Source organism: Ochotona curzoniae, unplaced genomic scaffold (genome assembly GCF_017591425.1).
Source record: "Ochotona curzoniae isolate NIBS_2020 unplaced genomic scaffold, NIBS_Ocur_1.0 contig_1071, whole genome shotgun sequence".
Taxonomy (NCBI): Eukaryota; Metazoa; Chordata; class Mammalia; order Lagomorpha; family Ochotonidae; genus Ochotona; species Ochotona curzoniae.
Window position 1 is genome coordinate 10418243 of NW_024464939.1, and position 10953 is coordinate 10429195.

A 10953-nucleotide genomic window follows, 5' to 3' on the forward strand; every position below is an offset into this window, starting at 1 on the left:
GAACCAGGGGAGCGCCGGGAAAGTTAAAAAGACGGCCGAGAGGGCGGTAAAGTTTCTGCTTTACCCGCGCTGGGACACCACCCAGGGTTGAAAACCTAGCCTGGTTGAGAGAAAAACAAACCAGTGGGCTGGGAGACTTGTGTCGCCTACTTGGATTTGCAAGAGATGTGTACGTGTGTGTGGGGTGTGTGTGTGTGTGTGTGTGTGTGTGTGTGTGTGTGTGTGTGTGTGTGTGCGCGCGCGCGCACGTGTGTGGTGGGTGCGGGGAGGGTGTGGTGTCCCCATGCGCAGAGATGTGAGGATAAGAATTTCTAGATATGTTCCTCTGGGTGTGTGTGTGGTGTAGCTATGAGTGTGTGAATGCAAGTGCTTCCTGGACATCTGCGTGGCACAGGTGTGCCCAGGGTAGGAGCTGCTGGTGTGCGTATTCCAAGATAATCGCTACCTGGCACAGTGAGTGAAAGAAGGTGTTCATCTCTTTTTACCGATGGTGGTAACATTGAACTTCACCCTCAACACCCTGAAGTTCAAAACCCTTAAATAACCAGATTATTTATGTCCTAACAGGGAGGAAAAAAAGCTCTGTTTGGCTTATATGCTCACAGTTTGTCCATCCATGAGAGCTGCAGAGGAAGAGGTTGGCATGTTGTGAGGACAGCGTTGTATATAATAATTACAGATGATACAATACAGCTGAGGACCTCTGCTGAGCATGCTCCAACAGTGGAACCTGGAGTTGAGTCTGTGCTTTAGTTTCCAAGGACTAGCCTGTACTCTGCATAATGCAGCCCTATTTGAGCAACATCGTACAACATTATCAGAACCTGTTTGTGATCATTAGCTATCCACTGTTGGACAGCAGGAAAAGACACCCATTTTTATGACACATTCATAGTGATACCCAGGCAAATAGTCCCTTGTTGTCTGCCTTCAATCCAACAAGAGAGTACCAAGAAAATCCATTTTTCCAAGATCAGTTTAAACAGCATCAAAATTTGCCAAGGAAGTTGAACTTTTATTTAGGATGCTTGCCAGTACACCCCTTACATACACACGCATATGAACTTATCATTTTCCAAAAAGTGGACCTTTACACCTTGCCTTATTTCTCGCGTGGCTATCCAAAGCACTTATGATTCATGATACATACTTTGCTCTACTTTTGCATGTATTTTGTATACAAACAGCAAAAATTATAACTCTTATCTAAATATTTCATCAAAATCTCTAGAGCAATTTTCATTAGAATTTTAAACCCCTTGAGGGTTAAGAAGCAGCGCATATTCCACTATGGTTCCCACTACTGGGCAGGTAAACCACCATTTAGTGAGTGTGTTCTGTGTATGAGGGCTGGAAACGCAAATACAGTCAGTCCCCTGGGAGCTTGCCACCAGTGATCCCGCAAGCACTGCTGAATTCTTGGAAGGGCATTTTAATTAGCAACTTATGCAGTGTACTAGAATATTCTTTTGTCGTTCCACAGTTACTCTTTGTTGTTTACAGAGGTACTGAGTTTATAATGTTTCCATATTTCCATGTTTGCATTTATCAGATATTTGTTGGACATTCAAATATGCTCCAGGCACTGTGCTAGAGTTGGGAATATGTTAAGAAGGAGATTTTTTTTTCTGTCCCAATAGAGTATAGCTTAGAGAAAAACAAATAGAAGTTAAACCATCACGCAAACAATGGCATGTATAAGTTAAAATTGGGGTCAAAGGAGAGTGCCCTTAGAAAAATGACAGTTAAGCTTGGAAATTGAATGAAGGATAGAAATTTCCCAGGTTGGGGCTAGTGCTGTGGCATAGTTGACTAAGCCTCTGCCTATGCCACTGGCATCCCATATGGGTGCCAGTTTGAGTCCTAGCTGCTCCACTTCCAACCCTGCTCCCAGCTAATGTGCCTGGGGAAACAGCAGAAGGGAGACCCTGGCTCCATACCAAATGGGAAGCCCCAATGGAGCTCCTGGCTCCTGGCTTTCTTGGAACAGTTTAGCCCTGGCCATTACAACCATATGGGGGAGTGAACCAGCAGATGGAAGATATCTCTCTCTCTTCTTCTCTCTCTATTCTATAACTCTTTCACATAAAATGTATACATCTTTTTTTAAAAGCTCCTAAATTAAAAAAAAAAGCTCCTAAATTTAGAGATGGTAATTTAGTATTCCAGGATAAGAAAAATTCATCCATTCATCTTGTTAATTTACTCATTTATTTATAATTGTTTTTTGAGCACATTCTGTATGACACATTTTTCGATGCAAAAAATTCATCAGTGAAGAAAGATATGTATATATGAATTTTGCAGCTTATTTACAAACAGGCAAAAAAGAATCGACAATATCAGATGATTACAATTTTTCACAATATTTGCAAAAGCTTGAGTCTAAAGTATTAGTTTTAAGAGTAGGAAGTACAGGGTCTGGCACGGTAGCCTAGCGGTTAAACTCCTTACCTTGCATGCTCCAGGATCCCATGCACACTGGTTCTAATCCTGGCAGCTCTGCTTCCCATCCAACTCCCTGCTTGTGGCCTGGGAAAGCAGTTGAGGACGGCCCAAAGCCTTGGGACCCTGCACCCGCTTGGGAGACCTGGAGGAGGTTCCTGGCTCCTGGCTTTGGATTGGCACAGCACTGGCCGTTGTGGTCACTTGGGGAGTGAATCATCGGACAGAAGATCTTCCTCTCTGTCTCTCCTCTCTGTATATCCGCCTTTCCAATAAAAATAAATAAATCTTTTTTAAAAAGTGAAAGACATTAAAAAAATATAGCCAGTGCAGCTGGGGCGTGCAGATAGAAAGTGAGGTGACATTGCTTTTAAAAAGAGGCAGACTCCAGGTCACGGAGTCCACATCATGTATTAGGGACCCTGCTTCTTCTTATTTATTTATTTTTAAATCCAAGGAGCAAATTAAAATCAGAAGTTAAAACAAATTATCTAGCTGCTAATTTATAATTCAATGGAAGAAAGTAATCAATTTACCCAATTTAATGTGAGGTACTTTCAGAAACACACATGGCAGACAAAGCAAGAGGCATTAAAATTAAAAATCATTTCCTTCCATTAATACATTAACTCAGTAGGGAAAAGATAACACTTGCAAGCAAGTACACCATCCAAATATATATTAGTGTTTAATCCAGCAGTGAAATGTAAAAAATAAATTTTTCAGCCAGTGATTTAGAAGCTGCACATAACACATTAATCCTCATTCAATACTCATCCTGCAAACGCGGTTTCATAAAGAGTTCTCAGCATCTGGTGTATTTTTCATTTTCTAATCTCAATTGATCTCAGCTAATAAGGAGGCTGTTGTTCAAAGGAATGATCTTGTTCAGGATGATTTAGCATGGTTAAGATGGCAAAGGAAATTGGAAATTTATAGATCTGTTAAAAAGACCTAGATGTCAGGCTAATTGATACATTTTGGCCACATCTTGAAATTGCATCCATTTTCGAATGCCAAATGAACTCTCTAAAGCAACAGAAGAAGAATTACCCTCTAAACATAGTGCAGAATCATCATCAAATAGTTATTTATTAAGCAGCTCAACAAGCATGTTCACATTCTTTTCATCAGCAGTTCTTCCTGTTTCTTAGAACCAATATTTCACCATGCATAATGTTCCATCACAATAATGAGTGCAAAAGTGGCCATTGTGAAAAAATAATTTTTCAAAAATTAAGGTTGGATTGCCCCAAACCACAATGAAGATAAATAATGCCTGCGACTGTTTTTGCTTGTGCAGTTCTCTGTCCAGGCTTCTCATCTTTGTCCACCCCTCAACAGAGAGAAAGGAAAGAAAGTAAGGAAGACCCAAGGTAAGATCCGGCTCTAAAGTGTTTCCTACACCACCCACGGAAGGGACATATAATGAGAAGTTCCCACTCTTACTGCCTATATTGCACAATACAATCAAACTTGATTTTTGTAGTTTCTTTTACCTGATCATAATTACATGAGATTTGTATGTAACTGAGAAACACACAAACTCTCACAATCCTACTGCTCTGCCAGGAAGGTCTTGCAGCTTCTATGTGTGTTAATAAATACCCAGTCCACACTTACTCCACCGGGAGCTCCCTGTCCATGCGCCTCTCATTCTCCACGTTCACTTTGCTGTAATTACACCAGGCGTCCCACTTTGGCTGGAATACCCCAGGAAGGGTTTTGGCACAGGCTGTTCCTTTACCTGGAAACCTGTGCCCACACAGATAGACTCTGTCACCTGCTTTAGGTGTGTATCACTTTCTCATGCCACCATGATATTATTAATATTACAGCCCTCTCTTCTCACCGCCTTAGCATCCTAGGACTCTTCTCCTGAATCCTATTTTGTTTTCTGCATCATATTGATCCCCAGCTATCATGTGCTGATTTGGGTTCTTTTTTTTTCCCCCTCCAGCTGGAATGCTCCTGTGAGAGTAGGGATTCTGTAATTTGTTGTATTCACTGATGTGTTTCCACTGCATACTTCAGGCATTTTACCAAAATTCCTCAACACACGACAGCATTGATGGTAAGATATCCAAACTATGAGAATACTTAGAAACATACCCAAGTCCCCCAAATCTGTGTCGTCACTGTGGTGGTGCAGAGGAGAGCCCTACGGTTCTGATCATTAAATCTGTGACACCGGAGGGTGTTAGGCAGCATGGTTAAGTGATCCCATGGGTCACTTACATCCCACGTTAGAGTACCTGGTTCGACTTCCAACTTCTTGGCTTCCAATCTAGCTTCCTTGGAAGCAGCGGATAATGGTTCAACTACCTGGGTCCCTGTCACTGTGTCAGAAACCTGGATTGAACTCTGGGTTTTGGCTCTGGCTGTGGCAGTCATTTGGGGAGTGGGACCAGGAGATAGAAAATCTCAGTCTCTCCATCCCACTCTGTGTCTATGTCTTTCAGATAAGATGCACGTAACTTAGAAAGTTAAAAATTCTGAGACCAGTAGGCAATGATACTTATGAAATGTCTGGCACCTGTTAACTGGAGCAAAGGAGAAAACCTTGGCTCTTTCCTTTGGATCTTTCTAGCATCACATCTAGAGATAGACATAATCACTTTCTCATTGAAAATTTACTTTCTAGGGCCTGGTGCTATAGCATAGAAATTAAAGTCCTCACCTTGAGCACACCAGGATCCCATATTGGCAACGGTTCTAATCCTGGAGACCTCGCTTCCCATCCAGCTCCCTGCCTGTGGCTTGGGAATGCAGTCAAGGACAGTCTAAAGCCTTGGAACCCTGAACCCGCATGGGAAACCTGGAGAAATTTCCTGGCTCCTGGCTTCGGATTGGCTCAGCTGCAGTTTCCAAATGGAAAATCTTCCTCTCTGTCTCTTCTCCTCTCTGTATACCTGACTTTTCAATAAAAATAAATAAATATTTTTTAAAAAAATTTACTTTCTAAAATCTAATTCCTGTTTCTAAGTGATTCATTTCCATTGGTAGGAATTCCAAAAAGCAAAGCTAACAGTAGTTGCTATAATACCATAATTTTTTTTTCTACAGCTAATTAAATTAATTATAGCAAAATTTATGTTGTGTGCTAAAATGCAATTTAAGCCATCATTTCAAAATAAGTTTATGTTTATATATCACAACTATTAAAATTACCTCTGAATAATATCCTCCTGAGAAAATGTAACAGAGCTATCTGCTGGGGCAAACTCTTGCTGTAAAAAGGCAACACTTTTGAAGACACACATGCACACAGAATTGCTGCCGTGATAATAGTGGCGATGGTCGTTAGAATGACTTCCCTTTATTTCACTCCCTTCCTCATCTCTACTAATTAAGCGCTAAACAGTATTAGCAATCTGAATTTTACTTGTTGCTGTTTTCAACCCACTATCTTGTTGATTTCCTTTAGAGGCTTCAAGTTGCCTCTTTCAGTCTTGAAGCATGGTTTTTAGAACATAGTAACACCATTTCAGGTGTATTCGACCAGCCAGTCAGGATGGAGCAAGCTGCCATGTTCATGACTATGTTTTTATTAATACTGATTGACATTATAACTGCTTCCGTGGTAGCCATCTGCCGATGCTGACGTGTCTTCATTGATTCAGTAGATAGATATCAGTCAGGAGACAGATATTAATCAACAATCATACAAAAATAAATTTGGAAATTAGGGCTGGTGTTGTGGCATAGCAGCAACACCATCTCATATGAGCACCTGCTTCAGTTCCTGCCGCTGCACTTGCAATCCACCTCCCTAATGACTTGGCAGTTTTCTGCCAAGGATCACCTAGAGCCCGTGCCCCCCATGTGGGTGACTTGGAGGAAGCTTCTAGCTCCTGGCTTTAGTCTGTGCCAGCCCTGACTGATGCAGTCATCTGAATAATGAACCAGTGCGTAGAACATTGTCTCTCTATTTCAAATAAACAAATCGGTCTTTTAAAAATGTTAATGGGCTCCAAGTTTCCATATGCATAATCCCTGATACTGTGACTAAGTTACTTTAGGTATCAGAAAGAACTTGGCAGTGTAATTATTGATATTCATGAGATAAGAATTTCTAAAATATCATTTAGATCAATGAAAGAGAAAACTGGATGCTAGAGCCAGAGAACATGCGGCAGGAAAAGGGATGAGGGGTTGAGGAAGAAGAGCGGTACTGGAGGATGTCTCCCTGATGACCTTGAAGATGAAGGGGTCGTACGGAAGGAATGAAAGCAGCCTAAAAGTGGGAAAAATGAGAATGTGGCTCTTCCTTTCATGCCTGCAGAAGGAACACAGCTCTGTCAATACACCAATTTAAAGACGCCTCACATCTAGAACTTTAAGATAATGTATTTGCTTATTTTAAGTCACTATGGACTAATTTGCTAAAGAACAGAAATCAGTACAAAAGGTTTGGAGCAGTTTGTAGAGGCCTTTTTAAATTATTTATTTGCTCATTTCTTTGAAAAGAAAGAATGGCACTCCCATATGGGATGCAGACATCTTAGTCTGCATCTTAGCAATCATTCCATCCTAGAGACCTTTTCTAAGAAATGGGACATATATGTTGTGCAGAATAAATGATAAATACAGATAATGTAGCAGCGGGGACATGAAGGAATAGTTTTGGCTGTTGCAGAGGAGGCATGGGCTGTCTCTTTTTTGTAAGCAGTTCCATAAAATGGAGGAAAGAGAATCTTTCAAGGGAGGTGGTGAAAATGAAATGAGAAAAGACATTCAAGTGCCTGGTACACAGTAAGTGATTGATTAATTTCAGGCTATTAAGAAAAGTTTGAATTGGCAATGTTTAAGATTATATTTTGAGCGTAGTATGAAAAAGAGGAAATAATTTTATGCTACAAATTATGGAATATCTCACTTTTTTATTGTATGTATACTGCATATATTTGTTTACTTGTTTGTTTATTTTGTGTCTAGTATGCTACTCAGCTAATGATACTTGATGTACTCCAAAGCTCTAGGAATTAGAACACTGTAAATTCTTCTTTTAAAAAAAAGATTTATTTATTTTTTATTACAAAGTCATATGTACAGAGAGGAGGAGAAACAGAGAGGAAGATCTTCCGTCCGATGAATCATTCCCCAAGTGACCCCAACGGCCAGTACTGCGCCGATCTGAAGCCAGGAGCCAGGAACTTCTTCCTGGTCTCCCACATGGGTGCAGGGTCCCAAAGCTTTGGGCCATCCTCGACTGCTTTCCCAGGCCACCACCAGGGAGCTGAATGGGAAGTGGAGCTGCTGGGACTAGAACCAGCGCCCATATGGGATCTCGGGGCGTTCAAGGCGAGGACTTTAGCTGCTAGGCCACGCTGCCGCTGCTGGGTCCCGAACATTGTAAATTCTAATAAAATTCACAGACATTTGGCAGTATTGCTATTTGTTTGGGCTAAAAGAGCTACCTTGATACGGTAACTCTTCAAGCAATAGATCAAACAAACTTGTGTCCATGTTCAGGGCTGGCTTCAAGTCTGTTCCACATGTGCTCATAGAAAGGCCATATTGAAAGCAGCAGCTAGTTGGATCACAATCTGATGGCGCAGTAGAAGGCAAGGGGCAAACCCAAAGCGCAGAAGCACGTTCAAGGCCTGCACCTGCCTCAGATCTACCGGGCTTCAACACAAGTACAAGGGCATGTTCAACAAACATGAAGTAGTAATGTGCACCTTGCCCTAGTAAGTGGAGAGGAACTGAATATTTGCTGAATGATAATTCAAACTGCACTGTTTCTTTATAACAAATCACAAGTTTCAATTAAGGAATAATAAGCTTTGATAGGTTATATTTTCTATTTTTAATCCATATTTATTCATACTAATTAATAATATTAATAGTTGGCAAAAATTTATATAATGAGAGATCTGAAATATACAGTAAATAACGATGACTATATAATATGAAATTTTAAAGGTAAAATGATACTGCATTTTTTCAAATACATGACATTGGGCATTTTACTCTTGATTTAAAATTTTAAATATTATATCTCCCCTCTTCCTTCAGATAAGGAAGAAGAAAAAGAAAATTTAGAAACAACGGTCTCATCCCCTTTCCCCTAATCTTCAACCATTCCTACCTTAATCAACTATGTCAACATCATCAAAAATAAAATTTAATAAAAAATGTAAAAATAAATATAATTAGCCAATCTGTCTCTTTCTTAAAAGAGAAGCTACTGGGGCTGCTGCCATGGTGTATCTTGTCAACCCCCCATCTACAGGGTTGGTATTCCACACCAACACTAGTTTAAGTCCCAGCTGCTCCACTTCCCATCCAGCTCCTTGTTAATGTGCCTGGGAAAGGAGTGGAAGATTTGGGCCCCTGCACTTATGTGGGAAACCTAGAAGAAGATCCTAGTTCCTGGCTTCAGATTTGCCCAGCTCTGGCTGTTGTGGCCATTTGGGGAATCAACCAGCAGGTGGAATATTTCTCTCTGTCGTTCCAATTATCTTAGGAACTCAACCTTTCCAATAGAAATAGATAAACCTAAAAAAAAAAAAGTATTTACTAAGCACAATTATATAGGCTAGCTTATATTCTTTTGGTTTTTTTAAGATTTATTTTATTTTTATTACAAAGTCAAATATACAGAGAGGAGAGACAGAGAGGAAGATCTTCCGTTCGGATGGTTCACTCCCCAAGTGACCGTAACAGCCAGTGCTGCACTGATCCAAAGCCAGGAGCCTGGAACTTCCTCCAGATCTCCCATGCGGGTGCAGGGTCCCAAGGCTTTGGGCTGTCCTTACTGCTTTTCCAGGCCACAAGCAGGCAGCTGGATGGGAAGTAGAGCCGCCAGGATTAGAACCATTGCCCATAAGGGATCCTGGCGCATCCAAGGTGAGGACTTTAGCTGCTAGGCCACCGGGCTGGGCCGCTAGTTTATATTCTTAATCTCATTTTTTCATGTTGCCAGAAAATTCACTCTGGAGTTTATTCCTGTTGTAACCAATTAGAAAACCAAGCAGTGCATCAGCCTCCAAATTCGTGCCATGAGTTTTTTAACATCCTTAACATGTTGACTAGAGACACTACTTTTTTACTATGCGAGTTCAGTGAGGCAAGGGACCATGTCTTATTCAATTCTCTTACAGACACATGGTAATATCAAATAGATAGTAGATGCTCAAAACACTTGCTAACGTGCTTTAAGTGCAGATTTTATTTTGAAGCTAGTAAAAACCATTGAACTATCTGGAGGGATGGAGCAGGTAAATCATGGCATGACCTGATTAGTGCTACTGAGCAGATGTTTGGGTCCTGAGGACATCTTTTGCCTGTGCTTTCAGAGAAACTTTCCAGAAGAAGGGATAACAGAATTACATTCTAGTTACAGTACTAACAGAGAAATGCTTTTCCTAAACTTACCAGACAATAAGATTGAATGTTGGGGCACTTATTAAAATATCACTTTTTTTTTTTTTCTAAATCAGAACCAAGGAGGGTTATCGGTAGCACCCGACCTACCTCATGTTAAACAAAGCTTGGGAAAGCCAGGTATATACAACAACAGTCTAGGGGAAAGGAAATTCAAGAGCAGAGTATGGAAATATTAAAGGTCAGAAGCTGCATGTAGGAAGTGATGGAGGAGTAAGGAGACCTGGGGAAATGGTTGTTAAGGCTGGGGAGAAGCATGGCGCCCAACTTGTGAAATATGTTACTGAGTAAGCTAAGGAATCCTGAGAGTAACAGGGAAGCAGTGGAAGATTTCAGATAAGGAAGAGTGTGGCAGTGGGGGTTGGAGGTGATTACTGGAGCAATTAAACGTAATGGATTTGCGAGACATTCTCATGGCAGGATTGCTAGTATTTGTTGGCTACTTCCATGAGAAAACCAACATGGAAAAGTGGCAAATGGACCCAGTGTTTCTCGTACAGTAGGTTGTCTTTGTTAGGATGGGGGTGTTATGGAAAGGCAGCATTCCATTTTGGAACCAATCTTGCATGACAAATGACCCACATGGACACAGTACGCAGATAGTTGAAAACAGATCTCTGCTTTGGAGAAACTTCTCAGGACTGAGAAAATGGATTTTAGTGTCTTTGACATTGAAACTGTGAGGACCTCCCTTATTTGAGGTTATAAATTGTTAAATATACCAAAGGCAACATGGGGAGTGGGAGAGAAACAAATGTGCTTTCAGTATCACCTAGAAACCAGCAAAATTTTCCAGAGATGGAGGAACTAGCAACTGCAATCCCAGCAGTTTAACCATCTAATGCTCTAAGAGGCTTCCAAAAACTCATAAAAAGTGGAAACATTTTCATTCTGATCGGACTGAGAAAATATGTTGGCCACCTGTCCAGAATATTACAAACAGTGAAATTCCAGACTATGTGCTATTAATGATATGCTCAGCTAATATGCACAAAATCCTTAAACTCAAGAATACCCCAGATACTTTCAGTGCTTGGATTTTAGTTCTGGCTTTCACTAGTAACAGCTTTAATGTGAAAATCTTTTTTGTTGGCTTTTGTTGTTGTTGTTAATATT